Source organism: Equus asinus, chromosome 7, assembly GCF_041296235.1.
Source record: "Equus asinus isolate D_3611 breed Donkey chromosome 7, EquAss-T2T_v2, whole genome shotgun sequence".
In the NCBI taxonomy this organism is placed as follows: domain Eukaryota; kingdom Metazoa; phylum Chordata; class Mammalia; order Perissodactyla; family Equidae; genus Equus; species Equus asinus.
Window position 1 is genome coordinate 49955288 of NC_091796.1, and position 13452 is coordinate 49968739.

Here is a 13452-nt window from a genome sequence, read left to right on the forward strand (position 1 = left end):
AGGTACAAACTTACAACCAGAAGATGAATAAGTCCTGGAGATCTAAGACACAGCATAGTGATTATAGTCAACAATACTGTATTATATGCCTCAAAATTGCTGCCAGACTGGATCTTAAATGTTCTCATCACAAAAAAGGAATGATAATTATGTGACATGACAGAAGCATTGGCTAATGCTATAGTAGTAATCATATTGCAAGATATAAATGTATCAAATCAACACACCTTAAACTTACACAATGTTATATGTCAATTACATCTCAATTTAAAAAAAACAAATACCACAGCCCAAAATACACAAAGAGAATAAACCTTCAAGGATAAAGTAAAAAAAAAAAACAAAAATCCCAGAGGCAGACTGAACCAAATATAAGCACAGGCCCCAGGCAAGTGAGTGGCTAATTAGAGATGGCCTTGGGAAGGGCAGGGTGAGTAGGGCACCTCATCCTCACGCCCTGTGAGCCCAGGCAGCTGTGATACTTTCCTCCAGGCTAATGGCCCAAGAGCTATTCTCACAACAAAGTGAAACTCCTTTGCTGGTGTGTCTTTGAGAGAAGCAAAGTAGACCCTGACGGGATGTGACAGGGGACCACTGAAGCTCTGCTGGCCCCCAGGGGAAGGGACTGAGCATGTATTCTGAAGTGGGGACTCTAACAAGAGAGGCCCCAGGGCTATGCTCCAGGTAAAGAAAAAATGTCCCCAAATGAGGCCATCTCACTTTCCCACCCTCCCTACAACTGTAGACAGCAGACTACAGAGATCAGAATGCACATTAATAGAAAAGTTAATAGAATTTCTTATTGGAGCTGAGGAAATTCAGTCTTCGATCCTGTCCTTCAATGTAAGTTTGAAGAACCCCCCAGGTCTCATTTGCCAGAACCCTTCACTGGCGAGAGCAAGAGTGTTTACCATTGGCCAGGACTCACTTAGGCTAATACAAGGCTGGCCCGAAAACTGGTGAGGGCCAGCCAACCCTGAAGCACAGGCCGCCTGGTCACTGAACGGAATCAGGGCTCTGTCAGCCAGAACAGGAGCGTGGCTGTTGAGCAGGCCCCTCTAGGGAGAAAGGCTAGAATGCCAAGAACAGAAACTTAGAGCAGTGGTTCTCAAAGTGAGGTCCCAGACCAGCAGCAGCATCACCTGGGAACTTGTTAGAAATGCAAGTTCTCTGGCTTCACCCCCGATCTCTGGAATCAGAAACTCTGAAAAGGGGGCCCAGCAGTGAGTGTTCCAGCAAGCCCTTCAGGAGACTCTAAGGCACCCTGAAGTTTGAGAACCACTGCCTGTCTTTAGTGCCCCTCTGTTAGGATGAATCCCAAAGGAGAAGTAAGGAGGGAACAAGCAGGCAGCTGTAAAAGCAACACAGGCAGAAAGCAGAGTTGTCTGCAATGTCGAACGCAATGAAGAGGTCCTGGGTTTTATTTAGCGAGCTTATCAGGGATAGGACATTGAGAAATGGAGCCTAAAGTAGTTACAATTCAAGTGAAGGGTTTTCAAAGAAGCCTTGTGCAGTTTAAAGGCAGAGAAAAAGAATCCAATGGAAAATTAAAGATACTGGAAATAAAGTGATACTCAGGGGAGGATTTTCCCTAAGACTCTGAAGGAGAGAAGTTATAGCCGTGCTCTCCAAAACATTAATCACTTATCACGTGTGGCTGTTGAGTGCTTGAAATGAGGCTCATTTGAACTGAAATGTGGCATTAATGCAAAATACACGCTGGATTCCTAGCCTTAGTATAAAAAGGGAGGATGTATAATAACCAGTTAATAATTTTATATTGATTACATGTCAAAATAACACCTTTTGATATATTGGGTTAAATAAAATATATTATTAAAATCAATTTCACTTTTTTCTTTTTTTAATGTGGCTATTAGAACATTTTTATTTACACTTGTGACTCACATTATGCTTCTGATGGAGAACTCTGGTCTAGAGCAAAAGGAAGTCTAATAGGTTTGGAAAAAAACTGGATGAAAGAGTTTAGAAGTTTCGGATCAACATAAAGGCCTAAGGAAAACACCACGTGCAATTGTTTCAAGATTCTCCTCATGTTAAATTGTGTCTTAAAATACGGAGAGAATAATGTTTTTGCCCCTTAAAGTGGAAAAAACCTAAGGAGATTATAAAGATACAGAAGTTAGCGTATAAAAGATCAGCTGACAAGGAAGAGTTGAGTTCATTGAATGACGATATAATTTGGAGCTGAAATTTCTTCTGTGTTTGAAAGAAATCTTCAGTAGATTGAACTAAACTACTGGTGGATGGAGGAAGAAAAAAGACCAAACATCATCCCTTGCTTTCTTGGTCTCATGATTGAGAGGGAAAGGTCAAAGTGTAAGAATCAGATGTCTGAAAGTCTTCCATGCAATATCGTAGGCGAGTCCATTTCAGAAATGCATCAACTGTCTAAACACAGGGCTTGCTTGGACAGAATCTGGTCCCAGTGACTAAAGCAAACAGGAGGAGGTGCCCACTGGGGGCTTCTTAAAAAAAGGTTGCGTGTTACCTCCTGAGAAGCTGTCACTCAAAATATTCTTCTCAATGTTTGGAGGCAACACAGGTGAGAGAAATAATGTTGTAGAAAACATCCTATTTATAACTCCATATTCTTAAATTCCACAAAACCTGCCACAAAGGCTTTTTTCCTAAAGAGGATTAAACTGTCTTAGACCTTCTGTTTCTCAAATTATGAACTCTCTTAATTGCCTTTGCTCAGTCTTCATTTGTTTTTTTTTGGCCGATCCTAAGTGCTTGACTTGGTTAAGAGATGACTTCTTGTTTGTTTTGTAGTGTTTTTGCCTCCCCCAAATTGCATTCTCTCTTAACAATGGCATTAAAGTCCCAACTACAATGACAGACTCTCCCCATCTCCTCCTTCTTCTACCTACTTTTCATGCATAACCACTTCTTCCCTATTGTTGTTTAAAAAAAAGTGAAATAGGGAAGATCATTAAAATGGCCACACTGGAGAATGTCGTCCCACCAAATACAGACTTTAATATTCCCATACTGAATTCTGCATGATTTTATATGAGAGAGATGAATGACTAAGATCATAAGAAATTCCTTTAATTAGAGAGAAAAGTATGGATTTAAGTGCTTTGCTTACAGTGGCAAAAGCTTTTAACCTTCAGAGATTTTTAATTTTCAAGTAAGCCATGTCTAAAATAATTTTGAAGCAGAAAATTTTGAATATTTTTTAAAGGTTAATTTATGCAAAATAGAAAAAAATTATCGGTATGATTATTAACAAATAGGTAAAGGTTTTAAAAATAAGACACATGAAAAATCCACCTGGTTATTCAGTCAATTAAAACACAAACGTCATCCCCTGAATATAAGTATATTAATTTCCTATTGCTCCTGTAACAAATTACCACAAATTTAGTGGCTTGAAACGGCACAAATTTATTATCCCACATTTCTGAAGGTCGGATGTCTGGAATGGGTCTCGCTGGGCTAAAGTGAAAGTATTGGCAGGGCTATGCCCCTTTCTGGAGGGTCTGTGGGAGAATCCTTTCCCTTACCTTTTCCAGCTTCTAGAGGCTGCCTGCATTCCTTGGCTCATGGCCCCTTCCTTCATCTTCAGAGCCAGCAGCATCACATTATCAAATTAATCTTTGGCTCTGACTCTCCTGTTTTCCTCTCACTTTTTAGGACCCCTGTAATTACATTGAGTCCATCCAGATAATCCATGTTAATCTCCTGATCTCAGAGTTTTTATCTTAACCATTCTTGCAAAGTCCCTTTTGCCATGTAAGATAGCTAATATGGACTGAATGTTTGTGTTCTCCACCTCCGAATTCGTTATGTTGAAACCCTAACCCCCCATGTGATGGTATTAAGAGGTGGGGCTTTTTGGAAGTGGCTAAATCATGAGGGTGGAACCCTCATGGATGGGATTAGTGCTCTTATAAAAGAGACCCCACAACCTTGTCTGGATCCTGCTTCAAAAAAACCAACTGAGGAGCCAGCCCAGTGGCACAGTGGTTCAGTTCAGCATGCTCTGCTTCACAGCCCAGAGTTCACAGCTTCAGATCCTGGCCAGAGATCTGTACCATTCATCAAGTCATGCTGTGGTGGTGTCCCACATATAAAATAGAAGATGGGCACAGATGTTAGCACAGGGCCACTCTTCCTCAAGCAAAAAGAGGGAGATGGGAAACAGGTGTTAACTCAAGGGCCAATCTTCCTCACCAAAAAAAAACAAAAATAAAACTGAAAAAGACACCTTGAAGACACCAAGGGACACTTGAATATGCACTAAGTATTAAGCGAAAGTAGGCAGTTATTGATATTTTTATTAGGTGTGATAATAGCACGGTTGTTATTTTTTTAAAAGTCCTTATCAGTGAGAGATGCACACTGAACCATATACCTGTGAAATTATATGTATAGGATTTACCTTTAATATACTGGAAAGATGAGTGGGAGGAATAGATGAAACATGATGACAAAAAGTTGATAATTGTGGAAAGCAATGATGGATAATAAGCTTATTATACAATTCTCTCTATTTTTGTATATTTGAAATCTTCCATAATAAAAATAATTTGAAAGAGAGAAAAATAAAAAACAGAAAAGAGGGGCCAGCCCAGTGGTGCTGTGGTTAAGTTCACACAGCGTCCCGGGGTTCACCGTTTCAGATCCCGGGTGCAGACATGGCATTGCTTGGCAAAAGCCACGCTGTGGTAGGTGTCTCACATATAAGTAGAGGAAGATGGGCATGGATGTTAGCTCAGGGCTAATCTTCCTCAAAAAACACACACACACACACAAAAGAGACCCCACAGAGTCACTAGCTCTCCTTCCACCAGGTAAGGACACAGTGATGAGTTGGCAGTCTGAAACCTGGAAGAGAGTTCTCACCAGAACCTGACCATCCTGGCACCCTGATCTCAGCCTTCCCTTCTGGACTGCAAGAAATAAATGTTTGTTGAGTCCCCCAGTCTATGGTATTTTTGTTACAGCAGCCTGAACTGACACTTTAACAATTGCACTTCCTAGAAAAGAAATGAGTAAATAAGAAATGTTAGAGGAATTCCTTCAGAGTGAAACATATTTCACCTTCACTTTTGAAAGATATTTTCTCTGACTATAGATTTCTAGGTTAACAGGATTTTTTTTCCTTCAGTTGTTGATAGATCTTCTTGGTTACATTTCTTCCGTGAGAAATCTGCTGCCGTATTCTTATCTTTATTTCTCTGTCCCCTCTTTCTTTGGCTGCTTTTAAGATTTCCTCTGTATCTCTGGCTTTATACAATTTGATTATGATGTGCCTTGGTATAGTTTTCCTCATATTTCTCATGTTTGGAATTCATGGAACTTCTTAGATTTATAGTTTTCATCAAATGTCAACCATTATTTCTCCAATAAACCCTTCAGGGACTCCAAATTTCACATATTAGTCTGCTTAAATCAGTCCCAGCTCACCAATGCTCTTTTGTTTGTTTTTGAAGGATTCATGTTTCTCTGTGTGTTTCATTTCCGTATAGTTCCTGTGTCTATGTCTTCAAATGCACTAATCTTTTCTTCTGCCGTGTCTAATCTGCCATTAATCCCATCCACACATATTTTATCTCACACATATTAGTTTTATCTCTAGAAATTCAGTTTGAGTCTCTTTTATATCTTCTATGTGTCTACTTAAGTTTTTGATTGGTTACCAGACTTTGTGAATTTTACTTTATTGGGTGCTGGATATTTTTGTATTCTTATAAAATATTCTTGAGCTTTGTTCTATGACACAGGTAAATCACTTCGAAACAGTGACCTTTTGGGGTCTTGCTTTTATGATTTGTTAGACAAGTCCAGAGCAGTGCTCAATATATGTCTAGTTCCTCCCACTACTGAAGCAAAACCTTCTTTTGAGTACTCTACTCAAAGCCCCATGAATGCTGAGTTTTTCCAGTCTGCTTGGTAGGAATGGGCACAATTTCCAGCCCTGAATGAGCACCACACGCTGTTAATCTTTTCTGATGGTTTTTCCCCCAGCTTTGGGTAGTTTCTTCACATGGATTTGCTGGTCAGACTCTTTGCAGATCTCTTGGATTCTCTCTCTGTGTAGCTCTCTCCTCTCTGGTGCTCTGTACCGAGAACTCCATCTGCCTTGGTCTCGCTGGACTCTCTGTCTCCTCAACTCAGGGCATCGGCTGGGCTCTGCCTGGATTTCCCCTCCCTGCACCAGAGCCTGGAAACTCTCTTTGGAATAAGTGGGGGCCACTGAGAAGCTCACCTCATTTCTTTCCCATCTCTCAGGGGTCACTGTCCTTCATTGCCTGATGTCCAGTGCTTTGAAAGTGTTGTTTCACATATTTTGTCCAGTGTGTTTGGTTGTTTCAGGCTATTTCAGGAGGTAAGTCTGATCCCTTGTGACTCTGCCTTGGGCAGAGGGACCTCATCACTTTAGCAATTTATGGACCCTTTGAGAAGTTCCTACTCTGATATTTATCATTATCTCAAAAAGCTCCTTCACATGTTTCTTATAGACAATTCTGAGACTTTCCATTTCTTTGAATGCAATGCTGTGGCTCTAGAGAGATAAGTCAAATAACTTTTTGCTTTAAAATCTTGTGTGACTAGAACTTTCTAGTGTGAAATAGTTTTATTAGTTTGCTTATTTGTAAAAATATTGTTTAATTTTCATTGAAGTACAATCACTGTTTGATCCTTCACTCATCCTATTACTCATTTTCAAATGTGTCAATTAATATCAAATCTGTTCACACCACTTAAAATCAAAAATCGGGTTTTGGCAGTTTAGTATCAAAGCCTTCTCAATAGAGACAGTGCCCTACATGGCCTTTTATTCCCATCCCTTGAGTGGCTTCATATGGTTCTAATTTATGATGAGAGGGGAAATGTTTTTAGGATAATATCTTTTTAGGAAGATAGCTTTATTTTGAAATACATTTAATCTCTTAGTCTGAACTAGGTCTTTATCTTTTCCACATTTGACCATTTCCTTCCTTAAAATAAAATACCTGTGCATCTGCAAATGATAAACAATTGCCTATAGCTTTTATATTTTGAGAAAAACAAAATAAATATCAATATTTACCTAAATTAAGAGCAAGAGATGAAATGTCTTATAATAATAATGGTAAAAATAGTCATCCTTCCTCAGTACAATCTGACAGTGGTAGAAATAAAAATTTCCAAGCAAAAAGGCTTGGATGAAATAACTTCATCCGAACCGTGGAGTCTCCTCAGCCATTTTTTTCCTTTTTACCATAACCTCATTTATAAGAATTCCAAAGAGATGACTAAAAAGTGTTCTAAATCCAATTCCGATGTTGGGGGGCGGGGGTAGCGGTTTCCCCATACCACCAAGTAATTCTCAGACACCAGCAGGGTATCCTACAGTTTAACTCAGTTCTAACACTATCTACCTGGAGATGGCATCAGACCCCACAGGCAAGGGCTCAGTCCTACAAGACTGCTCCCATTCCTCCCCCATTTCAGATGCCAATCACAAGTCCAGGTTGTTACCTGTACTTCTGACAACTGATTATAAATCAGAGGTTCCCACAACCCCCTCCTTGGGTTCCATTAATTTGCTAAAGCGGCTCACAGAACTCAGGAAACCAGTTTACTCACTAGGTTACCCATTTATCACACAGGATATCAAAGGGTACAAATCAACAGTCAGATGAAAAGATACATAGGGCAAGGTATGGGGAAAGGGCACAGACCTTCCATGCCCTCTCTGAGTGCACCACTCTCCCCAAATCTCCATGTGTTCACCAACCCAGAAGCTCATTGAACCCTGACCTCTGGGTTTTTATGGAGGCGTTAAACTATATTCGATTAAATCTTTGGCCATTGGTGATTGAACTCAACCTCCAACCCTTCTCCCCTGCCCAAGGGCTGGGGGCAGGGGGACTAAAGTTCCAACCCTCTCATCACAGAGTTGGTTCTCCTGGCAACAGCTCCCATCCTTAGATGATGTCCAAAAGTCACCTTATTAATGTGAGAAAAGATACCTTTATCACTCTCATTGCTTAGGAAATTTAGGAGCTTTACAAGCTCTGTGCCAGAAACAGGCACGAAGACCAAATATATTTCTTATTGTAAATCACAGTATCACAATGACAAAACCTTAGTGTGTATTTTATACTGATTGAAACATCAGATACCCTACTATCATTTAAACATGAATATTTCAATGGTTAAAATAATTTCCGTTGGAAAAAAAAGGGTAGAACACTGGAGCATACTATTGCATGAGCTAAGGAAGTTTAAAGGATTGTTTACTCAAAAATCTGAGATAAAGCTATTTCTTAGGACAACTTTTTTTTTAAAGACTTAGCCTATTTTCTATGCTGTATATTTAGTTTACAACTATTAGACTTGGAGAGGACCTTCAGTCTTCTAAGGGCTGCATGTAAAGCCTAACTTTAGTAGGAACTCAGATACATAGATTAATCCTTTCATGCTTAAGTAGGCACTGGCCCTAGACATCAAGAGAGTGACGTGTAGCAATCTGTTCTGAACAATTTAAAGAGATTCCAAGTGCTTATTTAATTATTGTAGACTCTCTTCTGCCTGTAATTTTATTCCATTGCTTACTATCCGGTGGCAATAAAGACAAATTGCTCAGCATCCTCCAAAATCTTTCGTATACTTAAAGGTGTAATTATTCACCCAATAGCCATCTTTCTTTATGTAAGACAGTCTCATTGAAGTTTGACAAATGAGTATATGTTCAGTTAAATGATCAACATTAATTTATCCTTTTCTCTGCGAACATTGGCAATGCATGCTTTTTTGTGTCACCTCTCGGCTCAGTCAGTTGAAATACAAGGCTAGTGGGGTAAAGACTGACTTTGTGGCCAGGGTCAGCCAGTTCACTCAGATGGAAAATCAACCCTTTGCAGTGGCCAGAGACTACCCAGTTATCTTCATTCAGGCACTTGGTTAATGTGTATCACAAGGGGGACTGGTCAGTGGTGTGGAATTAACTCAGAATAGCCTTTGCTACCAATAGGAAAACCTACCCCAGGGGTGTAGGCTTGGTCACAATGCCAGAGCACCATTATTTTATATATTGTGGTAAAGAGCCAAGAAGTTTAAAGGAAACTTCCTTGACATTTTTTAATCTGGCATCAAAGAATAAAAGCAGTAATAATCATCCCTGAGAAGGATAAATGGTTTTTTTTCTTGCCAAAAATGTATGATCTGAGTCAGTATTAGCTGACTTTGGTCAAATGCTCCACACATGGCATTCAAATCCATCTTAAAAACCAGCTAGTCACTATCAAGAATGTAATATACCATTGGCAACTGTCTCCCTCTAGTATAGCAATTTCCCTATGTTTTTCTACCATCCTGCATTTTCCATAAAATATCTCAGTACTTCTAATAACCTAAATCGTCAAGAAAATTAACTCTCAGTTAATAGGTCAACTTTTCCTCTTTGTAAACCAAAGAGGTTTTTGGAATTACAAAAGATTTTAGTGGATACAATTTGAAATTAAATTCAGTTAGAGAGATGGACCAAACAATAAATCAATAAACAAAGGAAAATAAAAATGAGAACCCAATACACCAGTTTCAAGATATTTTGACAACTACTGTACAAAAGTTTTCTAATATATTCATCAAAAGACACATTTTACACTAAAATTTAAAAATCAACCATGTAAGAATTATAAAACATCAACCTAAGTGTATTAGATGTCCATTTCCACTGTATTATAGTGATTTTTCATCTCCAGAAATATTTTTATGTGTGTAATTTAATGTTTTTAATTTTAGCACTGAAAATGCAGAACCACTACAAAACCACTATCAATCACGTTTTAATTCACTCCTTGTGTTCTGCTTAGAATGTTAAGGCTTGAATAAGCTCTAGATAAATTGCATTAGCCTTATAGCATGGGGCACACATGTCGGAACTAAATGAGCTTTCTTCAATTGCTGTCCAGGGTCTGCTGACACAAAAAGAGTTGACTTTTTAAATATGAAAGGGGGCTAAGGTAACTTCTTACTTGAATGATTATTTGCCCTCATGTGCTGCTGTTTAAGGAACACTTTCTCACCTTCTCTCCTGAATTCAGATTCCTCTCCAATTGCCATTCCTTGAGCGTGGATAACTATCATCCCATATAATCCATTCACGTTGATATCTGTACTTTTCTTTTAAATCGTTGACCCATCAAAATTCTCTTTCAGTTTCATTGTAATACTGCAACCAGAAAACACTGTGAACAAACAGTCCTTTTGAGGGCTGGTGGGGTTAAGGTAATCTTTGCCTGGTGAATTTGCCTCAGGCTAGGGCACGTGGAAGCAGAGCTCAGAAGAGTCACCAGAGCTTCACGCAGAAGTTACAGTCGGTTCCGGTAGTGTCACTACTTCCTAAGCTTGAGAAGTCCTGTGCCTATTCTGCACCCATTCACTCATTCAGTTGGCTTGCATTCAGTCTTTATTATGTGCTATTGACTAACAAAATAAACGTAAACAACATTAGAAACAGGCCTTCTCCTCATAGGGCTTCCTGTGTAGTGGGAAAAAGAGATGCTTCGAATAACTGAGCAAACAAGTGTAGACTTCAGTGTGATCTGTGCTCCTGCGTGCAGGCATGGTCTGTGTGACTAGCTGTAACAGAGGGGATTTGACTCCATGAAGAGGTGCCAATTGACCCCAGATTTGATGGATGAAAGGAGTTAACTAGGCAGCAGACAGAATATCATTTCAGGATGAAGTACTTGAAGTGTGTGAACCTATCCCTTCATTCCGGACCAGCAAATATGGTGACATGACTTTCTACAAATGATGAAGTATTGGTTTCTGCCTCTTTTTTGGAGTTTCTGTCCTGTAAGTTTTATTAACTAGTCCTGTAAAGTTTCTAAGGATGCTCAAGCAATTGTGCCTTAAGTGGTAAATCTAATAGGCAAAGAGCCCTGATCAGCTTGTTCCGGAACATAGAGAGAGTTAATTGGTGGCATGAAAAATCTCTCAGTAATGTGGAATTCACTTCTCACTCTGCCTTCAGATCTCAGATATTGTTATAAAGCTGCATCTATTCTAATGTTTTTCCTAGCATATACCATCTGTTTTTTAGGATTTAAATAAATAAATTTGTTTTCCTTAAAGAAACAAAATATTACATGGACTACAAAATGTGTAGACAGGTGGTCTTCAAAAAGATATTTTTCCTGTATGATTTACGCTACTATTTAGTCTAATTATTACTAACACCTCACTCATCTTATGAATGATCTTCTTAGAAAGATAGAAAATAGATTTCTTTTTGAGAACAAAGAATAAACTAGTATTTATGCCAAATGTTTTATCTGTGTAATGTTAAATACAAACAATTACATATCATATTGGGCCAACCACATATACTCAATTTGATCCTACATAACTCAGAGACGATGTTGTCCTATGTAGAAAGGTCTTGTTTAATAAGTATAAAACAAAAGTGTTCTGACCACTGAAATTATCTATCATAAGATAATGGAGATATTACAGCCCAGGGCCCGTGAGGAACAGAACCCACTCCACATGATTCAATGGAGGTCATTTAACATAGAGAATTGGTTGCAAAGATGGGGGCAAGAGCTGAAAAACAGAGTAGCAGCAGGAAGCCTATACTGTCCCAGAGCTGGGGGTGGAGACACAGGGAGAAGGTGTGTTACCAGAACCCAAAGCCGCAGCTGGGTCCTACAAGCCCTGAGGTCACTTGAAGCAGAGAGAAGGATGAACACCCTGGCTTCTGCCTTGCTCCTGCCCTTCACTTTCCCACCAAGCTTCCCACCCACTTGACCTAACTCAAGCCAATTGTAAGGAAGGCTAGGAAGTGGAGTTTGCAACCAGCCCTGGTGCAGAGCAGGGGAAGGGCGAGGAATGAATCTGAGGGCAGACAGATGACTGGCGTGCCAAATGGTACCATGAATAAGGATTCAGGGCCCTAGGACCATTGGAGTTTCTTTTTCTTAACCTTTTCTTGGAAACGCTAGCTTTCCTCATAGCAATTTTTAACTGTTCCTCACTGAAGTGTTATTTTTTTGCTTCTATACTTTTACCAATGTAGGCATTCATGCTGGGCTATACCCTTGTAAAAAAAACCACGCTAACTAAATTCACTGATCTGAGTGCTTGAGAAGCCAGGCTGTAGGCAGTATCAACACCCACATGCACAGAGCAAAAGAAGAATTCTGTGAAACCCCAACAGCAGTCAGGAAAAAAAAACACTCCTCAATACCCAACTTCACGTGTGTAGACTGGAAGGCAACGATGGTAATGGAAAAAAATGGTGGGCTTTGGACTGGAGGGAGTGGAGCATGGAGGCCAACCTAGAAGCATCTTTCCCACTCTCCAGCCAGCCTTCTTTGTTATGGGAGAGCCATCCAAAGAATCAAACTAGGAGCTTTATCCCTTTCGTCATATAAGACTACCCCCTGACAATATCAAGAACTGAGTGGAAGATCTTATGAACATATCTTCAAATTAAAGCAGTAAGGTCTAAAAGCATCATGTCAGGGTTTAAATGAATTGAAATGAATGTGGCTTATTCATTTTTTTCTTTCAGTCAAAGTTTGATGTTAATTTTAGCAGTGACTCAGATCATTTCTGGCATCTTTTATTAGCAACAAGTCAGAACCTTTAATTATGAATAACTTTAGTCCACAAAGAAAATGATAGGACTTTTCCAAAAAGATTTTCATCAGTTACAGACTAAATTATTTTAATACTTGATAGTTTTCTTAACAGAGGAAATACTCTGCTTTTAAGATTTTTTTTTTTTTTGGTTTGTTTGCTTGTTTTAAATTTGGTAAATTCCCAGAAAAACCTCTTCACTGATATAATAATGTAAATAAATTGACCAGATAATAAAGCATATATATAATTGATCAAATCTGTTTGATTTGGCTTGGGAGATGATTTAATTTCTTAATGTTTGGCTTTATATGTAACATGTTTTGATTTCTTGATCACTGTTCTTTGTGGAACCATGCCATTGACACGTTAGTCAAGGCCCTGGACTAATTTGGTTTAATAATTATTGTGAAGCATGATGAGCAAAGGAACCAAGCCACAGTCTTCTTGCTTAATATCTACCCACCACTTTGTCAGAATGGAGCATCCATGGGTCAGAAGAGATCCACACAGTTGGCCTGCCATCCGAGGCAGCAATGGAGACTAAGCAGGCTTTCGGGGGAGAAGCTCATTATTTTTCATTCTTTTAAAACTGTTTATGCAACCAATAGATTCAAGGAAAAAAACAAGGGAATAAAGTAAGCTAAGCTATAAAATCCCTAATCAGACAAAAGTTGATATTAAGTATACCTTCTGTAGCTTTCTACCAAAATCAAAACCGTTATTAGGCATTATTAAGATTCAGGTTTTGAGACTCAATTTCCTAAAAGATGAGGTCGCCAACAGCATCATCCCCAGTCTTGGCTTATCTACTAATTTTCATCAACAGAGGTTCTAAAT

General features: G+C 39.1%; 1 protein-coding gene across 5 annotated transcripts in view; it reads left to right on the forward strand.

Annotated features, from left to right (window-relative positions):
* DLGAP1 (DLG associated protein 1) overlaps positions 1-13452 on the forward strand; it is an 843533-nt gene that overhangs the window by 455068 nt on the left and 375013 nt on the right. The gene's annotated exons all lie outside the window — the stretch shown is intronic.